Source organism: Triticum aestivum, chromosome 7D, assembly GCF_018294505.1.
Source record: "Triticum aestivum cultivar Chinese Spring chromosome 7D, IWGSC CS RefSeq v2.1, whole genome shotgun sequence".
Classification (NCBI taxonomy): Eukaryota; Viridiplantae; Streptophyta; class Magnoliopsida; order Poales; family Poaceae; genus Triticum; species Triticum aestivum.
Genome location: NC_057814.1, coordinates 596,193,253 through 596,214,761, shown reverse-complemented (window position 1 = coordinate 596,214,761; position 21,509 = coordinate 596,193,253). Strand labels below are relative to the sequence as shown.

At 42.7% G+C, this 21,509-nt stretch overlaps 1 long non-coding RNA gene across 4 annotated transcripts; it reads left to right on the top strand.

The window, feature by feature from the left end:
* Positions 1-10,903: 10,903 nt before the first annotated feature.
* Positions 10,904-13,082, top strand: LOC123167952 (uncharacterized). Of its 4 annotated transcripts, none has more exons than XR_006484150.1 (4): positions 10,904-11,440; positions 11,579-12,448; positions 12,601-12,696; positions 12,793-13,082. It is a non-coding gene; the product is annotated as an uncharacterized lncRNA (long non-coding RNA). The 4 variants fall into 4 exon arrangements; XR_006484149.1 differs by having other exon boundaries at positions 10,904-11,760; positions 11,854-12,448; XR_006484151.1 differs by having other exon boundaries at positions 10,904-12,072; positions 12,350-12,448.
* Positions 13,083-21,509: the final 8,427 nt, after the last annotated feature.

Sequence of the window (21,509 nt, the reverse complement as noted above, 5' to 3'; positions counted from 1 at the left end):
AACCCGAGCGGTGATCCTGCGCTGTGACTCCATCGGCGATCTCGACTCCGTGACGGCGTCCCGTGCCTACACTCCGCGTCCATTCGCCGGCGTCGTCACCACTGCTTGTCTGCACCAGCGGCTCGGACATCCAGGGGCTGCACAGCTCCAGCACGTTGCTAGCTGCTCTTCGTTTAGTTTCAGCAAAAACGCGCCGCATCCCTGCCATGCCTATCGCCTTGGCAAGCACACGCGTCTTCCGTTTTCAGAATCACTTAGCTGCAGTTATTTCCCTTTTCAGTTGCTTCATCTGGATGTATGGACCTCTCCTGTATCTACCATTTCCGGATATCAATTTTACTTAGTCATTCTCGATGATTACATACATTATGTCTGGACGTTTCTACTCAAACACAAATCCGAGGTCCTCCCCATCTTGCGCGATTTCTACGCCTACGCCCGCACTCAGTTTCAGCTGCTGGTGTTTTCTGTACAGACTGACAACGGGCGTGAATTCGACAGTCATGCCTCGCGCGAGTTTCTCACCTCTCACGGCACTGTCATTCGCATGTCCTGCCCCTACACTAGCCAGCAGAATGGCAAGGCCGAGCGCACTCTGCGTACGCTCAACGACAGTGTGCGCGCTCTCCTTTTTCATGCCTCGCTGCCGCCCTGTTTCTGGGCTGAAGCCCTGAACACGGCCACGTTTCTGATGAACAGATGCCCATGTCATAGCAGCTCGCCGCGCACCCCTCACGAGCTTCTCCTTGGCGTTGCTCCCGACTACAGCATGCTCCGTGTCTTCGGCTGCCTTTGCTACCCGAACACTGCTTCCACGGCACGCACAAGCTTGATTTTTGCTCCACAGCATGTGTCTTTCTCGGCTATCTTGCCGATCATCGCGGGTATCGCTGTTTCGACCTCGGGTCTAAGCGGGTTCTTACTTCACGCCATGTATATTTCCATGAGGAGATCTTTCCTTTTGCGCACGCTGCTCCACCCACTCCGCCGGCTCCGCCGCTCCTGGGCGCTCCGCCTGTTCTACAGGTTCTTCACCCGGTACTCGGCTCTCCTTCCCCCTCTGGATCTACATTGGATCGCCCTGCTGGCGCTCCGCGGTCTGCCGCGTCCCCGGCGCGTTCAAACACCGCCGTTGGATCCGCTGCGGGCGGCTCCGACGCCTCTGTCTCCAGCGCGCGCTCCACCGGTTCAAGCGCCGCCGCTGGATCTGAAGCGGGCGGCTCTGACGACTCCGCACCCGCGCGTGCTCCACTGGTTCAAGCTCCACCGCTCCTTCTGCATCGGACGGCGCTAGTTCTTCCTCAGCACCTAGCGGGGCCACCGTGCCCGCTGCCCCGACCCGCATGGTGACGCGAGCTCAGGCCGGCACCTTCCGGCCGAACCCCAAGTACTACACCGCCACTGCTTCGCCATCCATTGCGCTCTCTCCATTGCAGAGCTCCGTGCGAGTCGCTGTGCGCGATCCCAACTGGCTCGCCGCCATGCGCGACGAGTTCTCTGCGCTCGTCTCCAACCGCATTTGGGAGCTGGTCCCGCGGCCGCCCGGCGCCAACCTGATCACCGGTAAATGGGTCTTCAAGCACAAATTTGGGGCGGATGGCACCCTCGAACGCTATAAAGCACGGTGGGTCGTCTGCGGTTTTCATCAGCGCGCCGGCGTCGACTACAGCGAGACGTTCTCTCCGGTGGTCAAGCCAGCTACCATCCGCGCCGTCCTCACCGTCGCTGCATCACGCCGGTGGCCTGTACACCAACTGGACGTCAAGAATGCGTTCCTGCACGGGACGCTCGCGGAGGAGGTCTACTGTCTTCAACCCGCCGGCTTCGTCGACGAACAGCAGCCACACCACGTCTGTCGCCTGAACAAGTCTCTGTACGGGCTCAAACAGGCTCCACGGGCGTGGTTTCAGACGTTCTCTGGGTTCGTCCACACGCTGAGCTTCACGGCGACTCGGTCTGACTCGTCGCTGTTCACCTACACCCACGGCGACGACGCTGCGTTCCTGCTCCTCTACGTCAATGACATCGTCCTCACTGCTTTGTCCCCGGCACTTCTCCAACGCATCATCCTCCGGCTCACTGGCGCCTTCGCCATGAAAGACCTGGGCGCTCTTCGGTTCTTCCTCGGCATTCAGGTGACGCGCACTGCTGCTGGCTTCTTCCTCTGTCAACAGCAGTACGCCAAAGACATTCTGGAGCGCGCCGGCATGGACACGTGCAAGCCGTCCGCGACGCCGATCGACACGAAGGGCAAGCTCCCACACGCCGAGGGGCCGCGTCTCGCTGATCCATCGGCGTATCGCAGCCTCGCCGGCGCACTGCAGTACCTCACCATCACCAGGCCGGAGCTCGTGTACGCCGTGCAGCAAATTTGCCTGCATATGCATGATCCGCGGGACTGCCACCACGCTCTCATCAAACGCGTGCTGCGGTATGTGCGCGGTGCGCCGTCCCATGGCCTGCACCTTCGCGCCTCTGCTTCACTGGACCTGCGGGCGTTCACCGATGCCGACTGAGCCGGCTGCCCTGACACACGCCGTTCGACGTCCGGCTTCTGTATCTACCTCGGCGACGCGCTCATCTCCTGGTCATCAAAACGACAGGCTATGGTGTCGCAGTCCAGCGCTGAAGCTGAGTACCGCGGTGTCGCCAACGCCGTTGCTGAGTGCATTTGGCTCCGTCAGCTCCTCGGCGAGCTCCTGCTTCCAGTCCGCTCGGCGACCGTGGTCTTCTGCGACAACGTCTCGGCCTGCTACCTCTCCGCGAATCCCGTCCACCATCGCCGCACCAAACATGTGGAGCTCGACATCCATTTCGTTTGGGAGCGCGTGGCTCTGGGCGAATTCCGCGTCCTGCACATCCCCATCAAGCAGCAGCTCGCCGACATCATGACTAAAGGCCTGCCTACGGATGCTTTCCTTCAATTCCGAGACAGTCTTTGCGTCGAGCCGGCCCAAGACTGGGGGGGGGGGGGGGTGTTATACAGCACGACTTGAGTCAGCGCTAGAGTGTGGGTAGTGGGCACGATGTAGCCCACGATCGGCCTCAGGTAGTGGCACACGATCAGCCTGTAAACTGTATATAGCCTCAGTGTGTTGAATCCTACAATCCCTCTCCCTCCTTCAGTCACGCTTGTCGCTAGTTGACCTCCCAGAGGAGGCGAAGTTTCAAACCACCGGCATGCCGCTTGCAAATGATTCTGGGTTCATTTCATTCATGTGAAAGGATCCCAGCTTCGCATCTGGCTCTACACCATGGATAAGAATTTCATCCCCAACTGGTTAATTGTAGATACCATTTGTTTGCGTGAGATATGTGCTAATCATATGATACCAACTAGCATGTTCGAGGCTGTGGGTGATTCTGCTCTTGTGGTAAATGCAGTTGGGGTTCATTATGGGTTTCTTTTCTTGGAGAAGAATGATGTCCTCTACCTGTTTAATATTAAACGGAAGGCGGCAAAGAAGGTTTACGAGGTGAAACAAGAGGATAAATATATAGAGAGAGTCAGACCCTTCATGATGGTTTGGCCTCCTAAATTTCCTATTATGAAGGGAGGGTGTGATCAAAAAAATGACGTCCCTGCAAGGTTTGTTTCTTGTTGATCCGTCTAGTATTGTGGTCTTCTAGTCTCCGTTATGCTAATATTTTATCTCATCTTATGATGTTTCTCATTGTTTTTTAAATCAATACGACAGGACAATTGGTTAGTGGGTGTATGCACTTGCCATTTAGTGGTAACAAGCGCACCGTAGATTCTAGGATAATTGGTCGTCCCCTATTATATAGTACTATAAATGTTTTCTTAGCTGCCATCTTGCAAATTTACATGTTAAGAAAATTCTGTTTATACACATTCTGCCACTCAGATGTAGAAGCTTGGCTGCAACCCCATTACCCAAGCTTTTGTTGATTCTTCAGAGTCCAGCTAGTTTCCTTACTGAAACAAGGTGGTTTATCCTCATTGAGTTTTAGGGTGGTTAATTACTCTATTATGTATGCCAGGACTGCCAAACATTGTTTTCGATCAGAATACCTGTGTCCCTGTATAGTCTACAAATGAGATAATACATGTTCTCAACAGTGCATATATAGCACATCCTACTTTTTGTTTGTTTATGCTCGGTGGGAAAAGAAGTAAATTATTAGAAGACTTGAAACACTTACAGATATGAATAATGACAAAACAGTTTGGAATTTTTCTTATATACTTCTCGAAAATTCTTGCACAGACAAACTCTGCGAACACATCACCAAAAGATGCTTGCTGTTTGAAAAAAAAAATTCCTCCTGAAGCTAAGCAATGCTAAGCTAATTTCCGTATGCTTTTATCAGGTAATCTGAAACAACGGTATCAAGTGTACCACATGGCAAGCAAGATGTCATGGACCAAATTTGAGGAACTGCTCACACCATTTCATTGGACAACCGACGAAGTAGAGTGATAATAAGTGTGTGCTTACTCGATCGAGCATCCAGAGTTTCGCCTAGTTTCTTTCCCTGGCAGCCATCAATTCCCTTCTCCTTGGAGGATGAAGGACCCCTTTGAAGGCAGTGTCGAAAGACAAGCATGGCATTCTGGCAAGGCCAACAACATTAACTTTTGGTTCATTCACAGTACCTTAAACTAATCTACCAGCAAACTTTTGGTCAAACAAAGGAGAACCAATCCTAATTACTGGTCTTGATTGCACCTGATGTGTCTCCAAGCTGCATTTGATGTATGCTGCAGCACCGGCCTGCTTCCTAAGTTCCTCACCCTGAACAAAGGGGAGGATGACATATAAATCATCTCTTTGTGTCACTGATTGTTGAAAAGAAGTTGAAAGAGAGAAAACAAACATATGCATATGTTGTTGCTGAAACACCAAGATGGTCTGCGAAGTAGGCTCAGTGGTGGCTTACTTTAGCTGTATTTCAAAGAGTGTACACCAGCCATCTTCCTCGTTGGTTCCCAACATTGCCGCATGCCACCCTTCAAGAAGACAGTAGATGGGTGATTCTTCAACTGAAGATGAAGAAGTGAAGGAAGAAATGAAATTTACGTAAGGCATTGGACCCACACCATTCATGGATGGAGCCTCGAGGAACCCTCTTCTCCACTTCTCTCGGCCCGCAGCCACCATTGCTGCCTCGCGTTGTGCAACCGAGCTACATATGAAAGAACGGCCCTGGAAATAGTTAATTTAGCCAGGCCAAATTAGAGTAGTACAAAAAAACATATCCAAGTGGATACTTTTATTTTCAGCTTACTTTGTTTGTCCCTTTAATTTTCTCTGATGCCTTTTTAGCAGGGGCTGGACCTAAGGATAGTTGCAAACACGAGACACTACAAAATGGTATTACTGCACCATAAGTAACCCCCCGCCACATACAGCGCACGGCTGCAGCTGCAAGATCGAAATCCATATAAAATTATCTAACATTCTCAGGCAGTTTACTAACACATCGTATGGCAAAGATGAACCACAGCCAAAAAAGGTGATAATGGGTCCTAACAAATGTCTCTCAATACATCAAGAACACCTCCAGGATCTATAACCAAAAATCAACGAAGGAGCTTATAGGGCCCATATCAAATAGATTGATTATTCCAGCCATCATAGTCAAAATCGAGCAAGCAACATCTAACTGAGCGCAAACATCATCTCTCAGTTCAGTGAATAAAGCTACAGAACTGGTACATAGAATGAGTAAGGAGTGAGCTCGCCAGGTTATGTGGCATGAGTGTGGTGAGATGAGATGATAATGACCTGCAAGGGAAAAAGGGATGCCAAAATATTTCAGTTCATAAGCACAAAATCTTCGCCTCAGCCTGCTTGGATTTTTGTTAAACACATAGTAGGCGCAGATAAAACAAAATCCACAGAAATAAAGCTGAGAATTTGTGGGGGTCAAATCAAAAGAGAGAGAGATGACTGTGGGTACCTGCGAGGCTGCAATAGGGCATACGTTCCATGTGAGCTTAGCTGCAGCAGCCGCCTGCGCTTCTCCTGTTGCTGCGCTTACAGCAGTTAAACTAGCAGCATTTTATGGCGGCACAACTTGAATTAGGACAGCACAAAGCAGGGCTAAAAAATAAACATTCGAACTTGAATTACAATAGAACATAGCAGGTCAGCAAAAATGAATAAATGTATCTCTGGGCAAGAGAAACGGAGCAAGAGACAACGAGAACATAACGATTTTAATTGATTCCGACTCACTGCCAGCATGGTCTGGGATTAAATTAAATCGGCAATCACAGGGAGGGCAGGAGCAAACAACCTAAATCAAAGACATGAACAAGTAGCTACATGAAATAAAAATAAGTGGTAAGAGTTAAAACTGGAGCGTAGTCTTTTTTGGTTGTAGGATGCAACATTAGTTTGAATCTCCATTGTTACACCTTTGCAGATAAATCTGGATTGAAAATATGGCCCAATAAGATAATTTTAAAGGATGACAAAGTTACAATGAATTGGAAAATAGTAGATTTAGAAAAGCTGCAACTCAGCAGCAGGTTGTACTTGAATTCGTCAACTATGACCTGCAACGCGCAAGATACCTTTCAATAAGTTTGTGAAGCTCAGCTAAAGCATGTGTCAAACAAAGAGGAGGTAAAGCGTAAATAAGCCTGTCTCGGTTGGGGTAGGGATGACGGGTTACAACAATGGTTCCAAAATGCAATTATCCAAGCCGGTATCTGCAATAGTTGATAATTACCGACCAAGGATAGGGAAAACCTTCTGCAACAGTTGAGAATTACCGACCAAGGATAGAGAAAACCTAATGTCTGGGGAGTTTAATTATTGAATAAGGTCAAAAAAGTCAAGGGACTGAAAAAGAACCGCAGAGGCAAAATAGGACCACCAACAAATCTGAATCAGAGTTGTCGAGGACTTTAAAATTAAACAGTGGAGAGGAGGAAATTAAATGGAAAGAGTAATGATCTCCAAACATAGATTAGTGAGACGAAGAGTGCCCCTGCTAAGCCGTATAACCCCCAATTTCTAGAAAATCACCAATAAATGCAAATTAGAATTTTGAGATTAAAGATGAGTTGTGGAGGGGAAGAAATTAAAATACAGAAAGTAATGATCATCCAAACACAGATTGTCAAGAAGATAAGTCACCCCAGCCCCTAACCATATAATCCCATGTTTTAGAAAAACGACTAATAATAATAATCCAAATCAGAATCTTTGGAGACTAAATTATTGTACTGAGCAAGCAACGAAGTTAAATCAAGAGGGAACGAGAATTTGCGATCATCCGAAAATTCATGAGGGGCCAAAAAACTTCAGTTCAACAACGAAACATCTTCCAATAAGATTTGAGAAAAAAAAACTAATGAATTGTAACAATTGAAATTAGCAAGACCAAACCTTTGCCCTTGGATTCATCTTTGCATAGTACTATCCTACTCCTACTAGTGCATCTAAATGAGCACAAACATGATCAGCTGCCAACAAGGCACACATACCATAGAAATTTCCATCTGTGCTAATTAACCCAAATCATCCTCCCATGATAATCTTGTACTCGCAACATTCTTGGGGGAGGGCTAGCAAAATCATCAAAGTCTACCAACTACGATCCATTTGTATCATCTCCATGCTCATATCCATCATATTTTTTTCAAGATCACAATCACCTAAATCCAAATTGTTCCAAGATCTATTTGTTCACCAATATAATATCAATTCATAAGTACTACCCTCCTCCTACTACTCCATCTAAAGGAGCACAAACACATAATAAAGGCAAGATCAGCTGCTCCAACAAGGCTCATACCACTGAAATTGTCACCTATTCTAATTAATCCAAATCATTCTCCCATGATGATCTTGTACTCGTAACATTCTTGGGGAGGGCTAGCAAAATCATCAAAGTCTACCAACTACAATTCCTTTGTATCATCTCCATGCTCATATCTGTATGGGGCGCATACAAGCTATTAAGCTTAGGTCAAAATATCACAAATCCAGGTGCTCGTGTTATGTCCAACCTAGAATCCAACTAGTAATTTCCAAGATCATCTGATAGTCCACCAATACCACATTCATGATAATCATACTATACCTATATAAATCAAATACATCTCAGGTTGATCATGATACACCCTAAAGTTCTCCACTTTCAAGCTCATGTCAAAATATCACAAATCCAAGTGCCCAATCTCAGGTTTAACTCCAACCTAGAATCCAAGCAGATATATCATTGAACCTAACACAAACAACATTTCTATTACTCCAATATATTTGTTTTCTTCCTACTAATTCCATCCAATATGATGTAATAGTCCATCAATTTTCCCAATCATGTTGATCATATTACACATATAAATCCAATATATGTCTTATTGATCATACTACACCCTAAAGTTCTCTAGTTTCAATCTCTAAACGTGTGCCTCCAGTACCAATCATAACTATGATCCAGCAAAGCCCACTTTCATCTTTATCTAAGTCCAGTTTAAAGCAAGTTTCCACTGGATTACTATAGATCCAAAAATTAGAAGGTATTTATCCACCAGATTTTTCTTCAAGATCACAATCACATAAGTATATCAAAATTGTTCCAAGATTATTAAAAATCTAGTTATCCACCGATATAATATCACTTCATAAGTGATACCCTCCTCCTACTAATGCATCTAAAGGAGCAGAAACACATAATAAAAGCAAGATCAGCTGCTCCAACGAGGCTCATATCATTGAAATTGTCATATATTCTAATTAATCCAAATCATCCTCCCATGATGATCTCGTACCTGTAACATTCTTGGAGAGGGCTAGCAAAATCATCAAAGTCTACCAACTACAATCCGTTTGTATCATCTGCATGCTCATGTCCATATGGGGCACATACGAGCTACTAAGGTTAGGTTAAAATATCACAAATCCAAGTTCTCAAGTTATCTCCAACCTATAATCCAACTAATATCCAAGATGATCCAATAGTCCACCAATACCACATTCATGTTAATCATACTATACCTATATAAATCCAATATATCTCAGGTTGATCATGCTACACCCTAAAGTTCTCCAGTTTCAGGCTCATGTGAAAATATCAGAAATCCAAGTGCCCAATCTCAAGTTTAACTCCGGCCTAGAATCCAAGCAGATATATCGTTGAACCTAACACAAAAAGCATTTATATTACTCCAATATCTTTGTTTTATTTCAACTATTTCAATCCAAGATGATGTAATAGTCCATCAATTTTCACAATTCATATTATACCCATATAAATCCAATATATCTCCGATTGATCACGCTAAAGTTCTCAAGTTTTTTTTTTGAGAAAACCCAAAAGCTTTGCATTTCATTGTATTGAAAAGGAGTTTGGTACAATCCTCCTAGGAGGCCAGTTACGAGGCAAGTATAGGAACATTAGTGAACATCCCAGGTTTCTGGTAGGATGACGCGGAGGCCTAGAGCCCCGGCTCTGGCCCAAAGTGCAGCCTCAGCCTAGATTGTAGCGATCAGTGAGGTGACCGAAGGGCGAGCCCCCTCGAAGACGCAGCCATTGTGATGCTTCCAGATCATCCATGGCACGAGCAGGGCAGTGGAAGCAAGACCCTTGTGCATAGGCAAAGTTCTCCAGTTTCAATCTCTAAAGGTGTGCATCTAGTACAAATCATAACTATGATCCAACCAAGCCCACTATGATGGTTATCTAAGTCCAATATAAAGCAAGCTTCCACTAGATAACTATAGATCCAAACATAAGAATTTATTTATCCACCAGATTTTTTTCAAGATCACAATCACCTAACTAAATCCAAACTGTTCCAAACTAATTAAAGATCTATTTATCCACCTATATAATATCACTTCATAAGTACTACCATCCTCCTACAATTGCATATAAAGGAGCACAAACACATCATAAAAGCAAGATCAACTACTCCAACAAGGCTCCACCAAAATTGTCATCTATTATAATTAATCCAAATTATCCTCCCATGATGATCTTGTACTCGTAACATTCTTGGGGAGGGCTAGCAAAATCATCAAAGTCTACCAACTACAATTCGTTTGTATCATCTCCACTAGATCGGGATCGCGCCTTGGCGCGAGGGTGCCGATACCAACGTTTTGATCAGGCAGGTAATGATAAGTCAGTAGTAATCCAGGTTCAGGCGCCATATTCTTAGTTTGTTGCTGGCAGGTGGTGCCTGGCTCAACACATCACATGGACATGTAAACAAAGTACAAATTTTTGCAAGAGTAATCAAACATAAGATTGTCTTTATAGATAGCATAACTGTTGTCAACACATCTTGACGCATTGTCTGGTCCATCCCATAGGTGCAACACGCCTAATCCTAAATGACATAATGACATATCCAAAATAAAAATAGCAAAGTAGCTTCCTATGATAGATTGCTATTTGATCAGAAAGCATAAAGACACAAGCAAGGAATAGTAATCGCCTATGTCAATAGGTTCACAACTATACATTCATTACAGAGGATATATGCTTAATATACCAGAAGCAAGTCAGATTCCAAAATAACAAAGAGCAAAGTAACTGCCCTTTGATAGATTCTATTTGATGACAAAGGTATAAAGACCAAATTCATACCATACAATGGTTGTCCACGACAATAAGTTCACTACAATATACCACACTACTACAAAATCTATCTGCAACGACGGTGGCTAAAAATTGTTGGTCGTTAAAATCTTGGCAAGACTCCACGGGATGGAATCACACATCGGGGTTTACCTTTTCACAACCACCAAATTGCACGTTGCTGAGCCCTCTATGCTATTGTCTTCCGATCTCATCTAAAAGAGCGGATGGTGTCTCAAAAAAAACTAAAAGAGCGGATTGTCCATCAGATAACCATGCGAAGGAATAAATAAGTTTGTTACGGTTCCATGTATGGACCTCTTTATCCTCTCGTCCTCCCTTGTTTTCTCCCTCGTCCCGATCCGATCTTTGTGCGTAGGTGGTGACGCCATCCAGGAATCCGCCGAGATGGGAGCGAAGGGAGACACGGCATCGACCGCCGAGCACTGCCATGGGACGAATTATAGTGGGGAAGAGACACCGCCCACCGCCGGGACTCGCTGTGGGAGGAGATGCCGAGGAGAGACGCGACGTCCACCACCGAGCACCATCACCGTTCGCCGACGGGACTCGCCATGGGAAGAGCTACAGCGGGCTAGCGAGCAAGTGACGCCGTTCGCAGCCGGGACGCCCCATGGGAGGAGCTGGAGCGGGCTAGCGACACCGACTGCACTGTCACGGGCGCGCTGTTGGGGATGCGCCGAACGCCACCGGTGCCGCTGTCACCAACCCCCACCTCCCGTCCCGGTGCCCTCTCATGCCCCCATGACCGAAGCATGGAGAAAAGCGATCGGGGCACCAGTTCAACATCGGCGCACTTCAGTTCTGCCATTGTCGGCAGCTCCTCCTACAGCAGACTGCTAAATTCATGGTAATCACTTCATTGCGTTTAAATCACTCATTGCTTTGGCGTTCCTCAGTAAACATTTGGTAGCTCCTCTACACGATTGCTTTGGTTTTCGTCTGTAATTTCAGTTATGACTAGCTTGCTCTGTTTATCTTGATGCAGTCGTTCGTCGATATAGACTATATGCATAGTGTAGTGTGAAGTGAATGATCAGTTGTAATTTATTCTACATTTACATAGCCTGCCCTCGTACATTGAGCCACTGATAGAGCAGTGCAATGAGGGTAAAGGCATGGTCCAATATTACTGATGCAGCTCAGAAACATATATTTGACGCAATTAAGGTATGTCTGGTTAAAAGTTCTAACATTATAACCTGAATTTCTATGCTGCTGTATTTATGATACTCTGTTTTATGAACAACTATTTATCACTAGTTCGAAAGTATTGATGAGAACATTGCAAAAGATGTGTACAAAGATGAGATATTAGACCATGTCAAGAAACTTTGGATCAACTGGTGTGGAGACTTGCATTGGCATTCTGTGAAACCCAAGAAGACTATGCAGGAGGCTTTGAAAAAGGTACGTAAAGATATTCCAAAGGATGATTGAGAATGGCTTGTGAAGGAGCATTTCTTCAGCAAGAAGTTTTTGGTAAGTTCTCATGTTGCCTCTCAACTTTCAACCATTGTGCAGTTGACAATATAATCCTCTAACTACAGAAAAAGAGCAAGAGAAACACCCAAAACAGAGCGAACCTCAAAATGCTGCATCGACCTGGCAGTAAACCCCAGTAAACCCTTTAGATGGATAATCTAGGACATGGCTTTAACTTCTCTTGTTTTTCATTTCCAATAATATAAGATCAGTGTGACTTGTCTTGCCATTTTATTTCTACTATAATAATTGCCGCTTGCCCATGTTGGAACAGGGAGGAAAGGATAACAAGCCATCGAGTATGGATAAACTATCTTCATAGACAGACAAGAAGGGTGCATCCTTTGCTGATTCTACAACCTCCGCCAAACATGTAAGACTTAATTTAACTGTGATAACTTCCATATTGAACAACAAGTGTACAATTCCTACTTAGAGATAGAAGTTGATGCAAATAACTTACTATTGGAACTTCAAGCACAAATTAAGACCATAGTTCAGCTGAATTGGTTTCTAAACTTCAAGCTTCTGAGCAAGCGAAACAAGTACTCGAACGAAGAGGTCCATGGCATGGTGCAAGAAGTGTCAAGTAATAGTTCTCATGAAAGCTAACATGATCAAGTAAGTTGTTCTCATACATTGATTTTATATGTCATTATACTTTGAGACCATTTATTTACATGGACGGACTTTCATAAACTACTCAACATTTTGTAGGACTCATGGTCCACCATAATATATAGAAGCATAAGAAGGCATTTTAATTGTTGATGAAGAATGATACCCATTGGAATAAAGATGGTGTTCCTAATGGCGTTCCCGCATTGAAGATTAATAAATATTATCTTTTCTAGTTGTCTCATTTCCAAGATAGAGATGATCAAGTACATTGGTCATATAAGGAGTGCTTTTGACTCAAATTTCTTGAATGATATTTCTGTTTCAGAATTGTATGTCGGAATATTGGTATTTCTATTAATAAATGAGACTTTGATCCTTTCAATTCAGATTCTTTTGTTTCTATATTAATGTGGATGTTAATATTGAAATGTTAGATGCTGCATAAAGTGATCATCGCTGAACGGAAACTTATACTAAATATAAGTGGTCCTGAAGGATACCAAATTGTGTAAAGCGTGGTCGGTAATGATACTTTGGACACCATAATAACATTATTAGCGATGACAAAAGTGGTCGTTGGTACTACAATTGCGGTTGTTATTGCCTTGGAATCGACGACGACACACCATCCCGTCGTTACAAAAATAACGACCACAAAAGGTATGTGGTCGTTATACTTTTAACGACGGAGCCTACTACGACCAGCACATTGTGGTCGTTAATGGCCTTTAACGACCGCAATTCAGCCTTTAACAACCACATATACCGTCGTTAAAAACCGTTTTCCTAGTAGTGGCCAACAGTAAGAGATACATCATAATAACAAAAGTACATCGAAAGGTGTAGCGGATGCCGGAGTCTGAAGCTCGTAGCAAGCACGCAACTTCCCATGCAGAGTATATGTCCTGGCAAGAAGATAGAAGGAGGTGGAGCACCACAATACATAATTTATTAGAATAAAGAGCACTACAATATCATAATAATTTGGAGCAATTGTTGTTGGGGAACGTTACATGGAAAACAAAAAAATTCTACGCACACACAAGATCTATCCATGGAGATGTATAGCTACGAGAGTGGAAGAGCATCTTCATACCCTTGAAGATCGCTAAGTAGAAGCGTTTATCAACACGGTTGATGTAGTCGTACACCTTCACGATCCATCCCGATCAAGTACGGAACATACGACACCTCCGCGTTCAGCACACGTTCAACTCGACAAAGTCTTCGTCTTCTTGATCCAGCAAGAGGGGCGAAGTAGTAGATGAGTTCCGGCAGCATGACGGCGTGGTGACGGTGGTGATGAAGAACAATCTCTGCAAGGCTTCGCCAAGCACAACGGAAACTATGACGGAGGATAAACTAGAGGGGCGGGGTTGCCGGCACATAGCTTCGTGAATCTTGATGTGTTCCGGGTGCTAGCCCTGCTCCTCTATTTATATGTTGATCCCTCGGGTCGTAACTTGGAGAGGAGGGCCTCCCCAAAGCCGGTTTAGCATGCAAAGAAGAGTCCTTCTCGGACTTCTAGGGCCAAACGCCACAGTTCCTGGCGTTTATGTAAACGCCATGGACTACGGCGTCTGGCCCAGGGGATAGACGCCAGGAACCTTGGCATCTAGCCCCTGCCCTTCGAGAAAACCCCTTTGTGTACTGTCTTAAGGCCTTGTGGGCCTTACCCCTTGGCCCAACCATATCATCCTATATATAAATCTTTACCTCCGTACCATTTCGGAGCTCCTCGTCATGTCCGCGGTCTCATCCGGGACTCCGAACAACATTCGAGCACCAACATACATAACTCATATAATACTATATTGTCAACGGACGTTAAGCGTGCGGACCCTACGGGTTCAAGAATGATGTATACATGACCGAGACGCTTCTCCGGTCAATAGCTAATAGCGGGACCTGGATGCCCATATTGGTTCCTACATATTCTACGAAGATCTTTATCGGTCGAACCTTTATGACAACATACGTAGTTCCTTTTGTCCGTCGGTATGTTACTTGCCCGAGATTTGATCATCGGTATCTCCATACCAAGTTCAATCTCGTTACCGGCAAGTTTCTTTACTCGTTCTGTAATACATCATCCCGTAACTAACTCCTTAGTCACTTTGCTTGCAAGCTTCTTGTGATGTTGTATTACTGAGAGGGCCCAGAGATACCTCTTCATCATACGGAGTGACAAATCTCAGTCTCAATCCATGCCAACTCAACAGACACCTTCGGAGATACCTGTAGAGCACCTTTATGATCACCCAATTACGTTGTGACGTTTGATGGCACACAAGGCATTCCTCCGGAGTCTGGGAGTTGCATGATCTCATGGTCGAAGAAACATGTATTTGACATTAAGAAAGCAGTAGAAATAAACTGAACGATCATATGCTATGCTAACGGTTGGGTCTTGTCTATCACATCATTCTCCTAATGATGTGATCCCGTTATCAAATGACAACTCATGTCTATGGTTAGGAAACCTTAACCATCTTTTGATCAACGAGCTAGTCTAGTAGAGGCTCACTAGGGACACAGTATTTGTTTATTTATCCACACATGTATTTAAGTTTCCGGTCAATACAATTCTAGCATGAATAATAAACCTTTATCATGAATAAGGAAATATAATAATAACAACTGTATTATTGCCTCTAGGGCATATTTCCATCAATTGTATGCCTACTCATGATCTCAACAGATGCGACTTTGGTACATGTATTTCTTTGATCATTTTGGTGCAATTTGGTTATAGTCAAATTAAATCAATCAACCAGCTATGCAAGTATGATAGTTATCAACAAAGAGCCACGTCACGCGAGTTCTAAATTGCAGGATAGGTGCTTACTATATTTTCTATGATTGGCATGCATCTATTAGAATCAAGAAATACATGTATATGCCAACTACTAGTGCTCGGGAGGGGGGGTGAATTATGCTTATGCAACGCCATGAATATCTTTCTTTTTTTGAATATATATGATGCATTTACTTTGGTTTTTCAGTTGTCGTGCTCAGATTTAAACTTGCCTTGTATTGATCCAGTGTGTTGTTGCAAATACAAATATATATTTTTAGTCAATCAATTGTGCATCTCTAACCTATATGCTCTAACTATGCTTACTATGTAATTACGAAGTTATTAACTTTCTTGTTATCATTTATAGTTAGAACATGACACTACTTTGATATATCCCCTTCTTGACAGAGATCCTAAAAACATCTTTGAAGATATAAAGTTCAGTAGTCTATCGATTCGTTTCAAAGGATGCAAAGAAGAACTGCGAGTAGGGGGGCTCACCTACTGCTGTAGGCATTGCTTGGAGGCGCCGGCAGATGGACAGGCCGTGTTGGCCGCCAGATCCGGCGCACGTGCAAGCTCGACGGGGAGCAGCGGCGTGAGAGCTTTGATGGCGCGGCGGCTCACATCTTCCTCGCCCATTCGTGCTGGCAATCATGCTTTTCCTAAGGCTGAGGGAGAGGGGGGCAAAGCAGGTCACCAAACCAACTAGCGAGGCGAGAGAAGCATGGGGTGAGATCGAGGCATACTTGCTTGTTCGATAGTGTCGTGTGTTGCGGCAGCAAGGGCGACGACGACATCAACAGCGGTGGTGGCATCTGGTTGGCGGCAACCATGGGGGTCCCCACCGACTAAGTGGCGCGCCTTGGCGCGCATAGCCCGTCTGAGCGTCGTGACCCAGCATGTATAAATCTTGTACATCGAAAGGAAATTATGACACTCTTTCCGGACTAAGGAGTTTAGTATAGAGCGCAAACAGTAGAGATATACCAAACGCATGGTAAGCTGAGTATAGTAAGTCTATAGGATAATTTTTGCAAGCACATGACAAAATTTGTTCCAAAAAGCCAGAGTGGCAGTGGCAGATAGGACAAACTGTTTGCATCAAGTTTAGTAGAAAGAAAAAGATTAAAGATACCAAAATCCTAATGTTAATCTCCAAATTCCAGAACCATACACCATTGACAACATACTATAATTAAAATATGAGAGCTTAACATATAGGCCATTTCATTATTTATAAGACATAAACAACAGGGCCGTCTCCAGAAATTCGGGGCCCCGGGCGAAAACCAAAATGTGGCCCAAAATTTTGACAATTCACATAAAAGAAGAATTAATATGTGTAAAGAATACTCTCACTTTATTATATAATTTCAACTCTGCTTTATTTCTACCTTATTTAGGCATATTTCAACACTAATGCTAGAAGGTAAAGGGATTGCAAAGCAATGAATGGACCTCATGTCCTACCAAAAAGGAGCATCCGTCTAGTATTTCTTGAAATAAAATCTTCGATCATATCTTCGTACTATATCTTCTCCAAGACATCGTTTTCAAGTGCTATTGTCGCCAATCCATTCAGTCTTCTTGTGTCATAGTAGAACACAAGTACGACTTCAACAATTTGAGTTCAGAAAAACTCCTTTCCGCAGATGCAACAGTTACAGGAATGGTCTAAAATTATGTATGCAATAATAGCATTAGGATAGATTGTGGAGTGCTTCTTCAAATAATTTAGAATCTCAAGAGGACCCGTAGATTTCTGAAGTGAATCCTGGGTGAAAATTAACTCGTAACACAATTCAAGTCCATCAATATTTGTATGTTCTCCACTCTTAAGTGAATCTTCAAGATTAACACAAGCAGCCGTCAAACTCTTGTCATCTACTCCCTCTGTTCCCAAATATAAGTCTTTTTAAATATTTCAACAAGTGACTACACACGGAGCAAAATGAGTGAATCTACACTCTAAAATATATCTATATACATCTATATGTTGTTGTCCATTTGAAATCTCTAAAAAGACTTATATTTAGGAACGGAGGGAGTAGTGATCACAGCCTATCTAAAGTAAACAAGAAACCAAATATCTTTTCATACCCCTCGTATTGTTCAAATCTCATGGTAAGTTAAGTTATAGCTTGATCAACAACACGTATAAAATAATTGACCCTGAATGACTCCTCTGCAGATTGTGAATCAATAGATGCATCATCTTCGTCCTCATCAAATTGTTTTTTCCTTTTGATTTTACGCTTGGTGCGGAACTCTGGATGAATATCCATCTTCATTGCAAAATTTTTTTGCAACTTCCAATGCTTTTGAAAAGCCAGTTACTCTATGCTTCTTGAAAAAGGAAAGCAAGCTTTTTATGGATTCAATTACAATATCAATAATCATATCCTTTGACTGTAACTCTTTGCTTTTCAAATTAACAGCAGATAATATTTCATACCAGATGATTATTGATACTAAAAAGTCAAAGCCACCAAGTTCATTTTCTGCCAATGATTGAGCTTCACTTTGTGTCGATGAATCTTTATCACTTTCAGCCACTTGCAGTAAGGCCTCCCTTATTTCCGGTAGCTGAAACCTTATAGCCTGAACACTATCAACACGACTCTCCCAGCGAGTAGATGACAATGCCTTGAGAGTCAATCCTGGTATGTTATCTTTGAGAATTTGCCATCTCTTAGTAGAATTAGCAAATATTGTATAAATACGTTGAATAACTCCAAAAAAAATTGGTTGCTTTACAACAAGACTTTGCCATATCACATAGTGCCAAATTCAGACTATGACAACCACAAGCCGAATAAAAAGCTCTTCGGTTTACTTCCAGTACTTTGTTTTGTACCCCTTTATTTTTTTCCTTTCATGTTTGACCCATTATCATATCCCTGTCCTCTCACATTGTCCACATCAAGGCCAAGACTCTTCAATTCCTTCAGCAGAACATCAAACAATCCTTGCCCAGTGGTATCATTCACATCCAAAAAACCTAAGAAGGATTCTTCAATGCAAAAAGAACCTGAAGATGCCTCAACATACCTAATTATCAAAGAGATTTGTTCTTGGTGGCTTGCATCAGGAGTGCAGTCAAGTATAACAGAGAAGTATTTTGCTTCTTTCACCTTCTCAATGATTTTGACTTGATTGCAGCAACAAGCAAATTGATTAACTCATTTGTATGGAAGGACCAAGATAATGATCACGAATTTTATCATTGGTGATGCGATCAACATGCTCTTTGATAACTGGGTCAAATTCAGCCAACATTTGAACGAGTCCTAAGAAATTGCCATTGCTATCTTGGTACAACTTGCTATTACTACCATAGAATGCTATATTGTGTTATGCAAGAAATTTTACAATCAAGAGGATTCTGAGCAAAAGTTTTCTCCAATGTTCCTTTTCCGTCTCAAGTTCTTGCTGAGCAATTTTGTCAATTGTTTGATTCTTCTCTAACCTAAGACGCATGTCATATCATGTAGTCATATTTGTGACATGTTCTTTGCTAGTTTCATGCTCTTTAAGTCTATGACCAAGATGAGCCTAGTCACTAAAACCATCATTTGCTAACTGCCCTTTCACCAACCCTTTCTTAATAATTTGCAGCAAAAACAAAATACTTTGTCAAGATCTTTGTTGTATACAAGCCATTCTCTATCACACTTCTCTCCATGCAGAAAACCTTCTAGACAATTTGTCTTTTTCACCATGTCCAATAGACGTGTCTCTCTTAGGACCTTTTTGCACCAAAACATATATCATTTTTTAATCAAGTGCATCCCAATTTCTCGGATCAAATATATCAAACGGAAAAGGACATTTGATGTCATCGGCAATATTATCATCATCGCCGGTATTAGCATTATCACCTTCATTGGCAGTATCAACATCATCACCTCCATCGGCGATATTACCATCACCCCCTTCATTGGCAATATTGCCATCATCAATTTCTGCATCAGGAGCCTCAACCTATGTTGCATTATCATCAAGACCATCATCAACATTAAAATCTGTAGTTTAATTTTCAGAATTATGTTGGGGCCCTTTCACCAAATATCTATCAAGGGAACCCGTTAGAGATTGAGCCTCAACTTCGAGTTTTTGTTTCTTCTTACGCTTTGCAGCACCAGATTCATGCTTCCTAATTCTAGCGGACATGATGAAGATTCAGGAACACAGAACCTAACAAATTATAAAAGTGATCATTGATCAAACAAAATCTATTTAGTTTCTAATAGTAACGGTCGTTAGATGAATAGGTCATCCAAATACAAAGAAAATGAATTGAAAATAGAACCTTGCACTTGGAGATTAAAACACGGTCTGTAGTTTGCCCTGGATGTGTTCCTCGATGGCTCGGTCCTGATTGAAACAACGAACGAAACTGCGGTCCACAGCTGTTGCGGCTTCACACAGGAAGGCGACCCGATCGCCGCTCGCGAGACCTAGACGGCAGTTCGCTGTCTGTTCGTCTGCAATCGCTGGAATCAAGCAATCCGTATCCAATCTTCCGATCGACCTATTGGGCCTCCAACCTTCTTTTCTGTAAATATGTTATTTGGGCCTCTAGCACTAGCAGATTAATCAAAGACACCACTAGTCACGTACATACGCGTACGTTAGTTTCCTTTCCTGGTTTTTTTAGCGATCTTTCGGCCGAAGGGGGTGAGATTCGATCCCAGGTCTCCTGGATGGAAAGCAGTGCAGCCAACCACTGAGCTCGTGTATGACGTTTCTAATGAAATGCATGGAGCGTCCTACTTGAGGCAACACAGTCCGGTTTATTTCCTTTTTTCTCCTGCTTGAAGCGAGTCAAGCTGGTTTTTCTCCAGGTTTTTTTTCTTTTTCGTTTTCTTTTTTTATCCGGGTTATTTTATTTGTTTCTTCAGTTTTTTCATTTTATTTTTCCTTTGGTTTATTTTGTTTCTTGTTTGGTTCTAATTTTTTGTTTTTTCATTCTACATTCTAATATACTTATTCAACATTTTTCAAATATTTGTTCAACAATTTTTCAAATACTTTTTTAAATACTTGTTTAATATTTTTTTAATAGATGATCATCATTTTTTCAAATACTTGTTCAACAATTTTTCAAATACTTGTACAACACTTTTCAAATACTGGTTCAACATTTTCTTATACAAGATCAATATTTTTTTCAAATACTTGTTCAGATATTTTTCAAATACTTTTTAACATTTTTATATACACGAACAACTTTTTTTTCAAATACGTGTTCAACATCTTTCAGAAACTTGTTCAACATTCACAAATACTTGTTCAACATTTTTCAAATGCTTGTTCAGCATTTTTATAACATGATCAACATTTTTTCAAATACTTGTTCAACACTATTTAAATACTTCTTCGACATTTTTAAAATAGTTGTTCAACATTTTTTCAAATTTTTTTGAAGAGTGTGTTGTTGTTTTGCCGATATTTGCAGGTTCATTAATTTTCTTTTTACCTCATAAGGGAAACAAATATATATATTTAGAATAAAAGAAAAAAAAATAAAAGAAAAAGAAAAAGAAAACAGAAGACGTAAAAAAACAGTGAAAAGAGGCTTCGGCTTCCCGCGCTCGTGGGCCGGCCCAGTTCGCCCGCCCCTTCAGCGAGTCTGGTCGCTGAAGGCAAGAAATAGAGGCACCCTATGAGAACTACCAGTAGCATGACAAAATAAAAGGAGATTCATGTACATATCAGAACTGAGACTCCATATCCTATGTCTCAATACACCTCCACTACATCAAGCATCAACCACGGTGAGAACAAGTCCTTAATTCAACAAAAAAGAAGGATGCTTGGATTGTTATGTGGTCAGAAGCTGAAATCTGAGATCAGAAGATGGAAAAATAAGGGTTTCTACTGAAAGATAAACTTAACTAATTAATATAATGTGTGGATGTACATGCAACAATATCTTTCTCGGTAACTACTATCAAATATTGGGTTTCATATGAATGCTTGCTAACAAAAGAAAAGATATCTGATT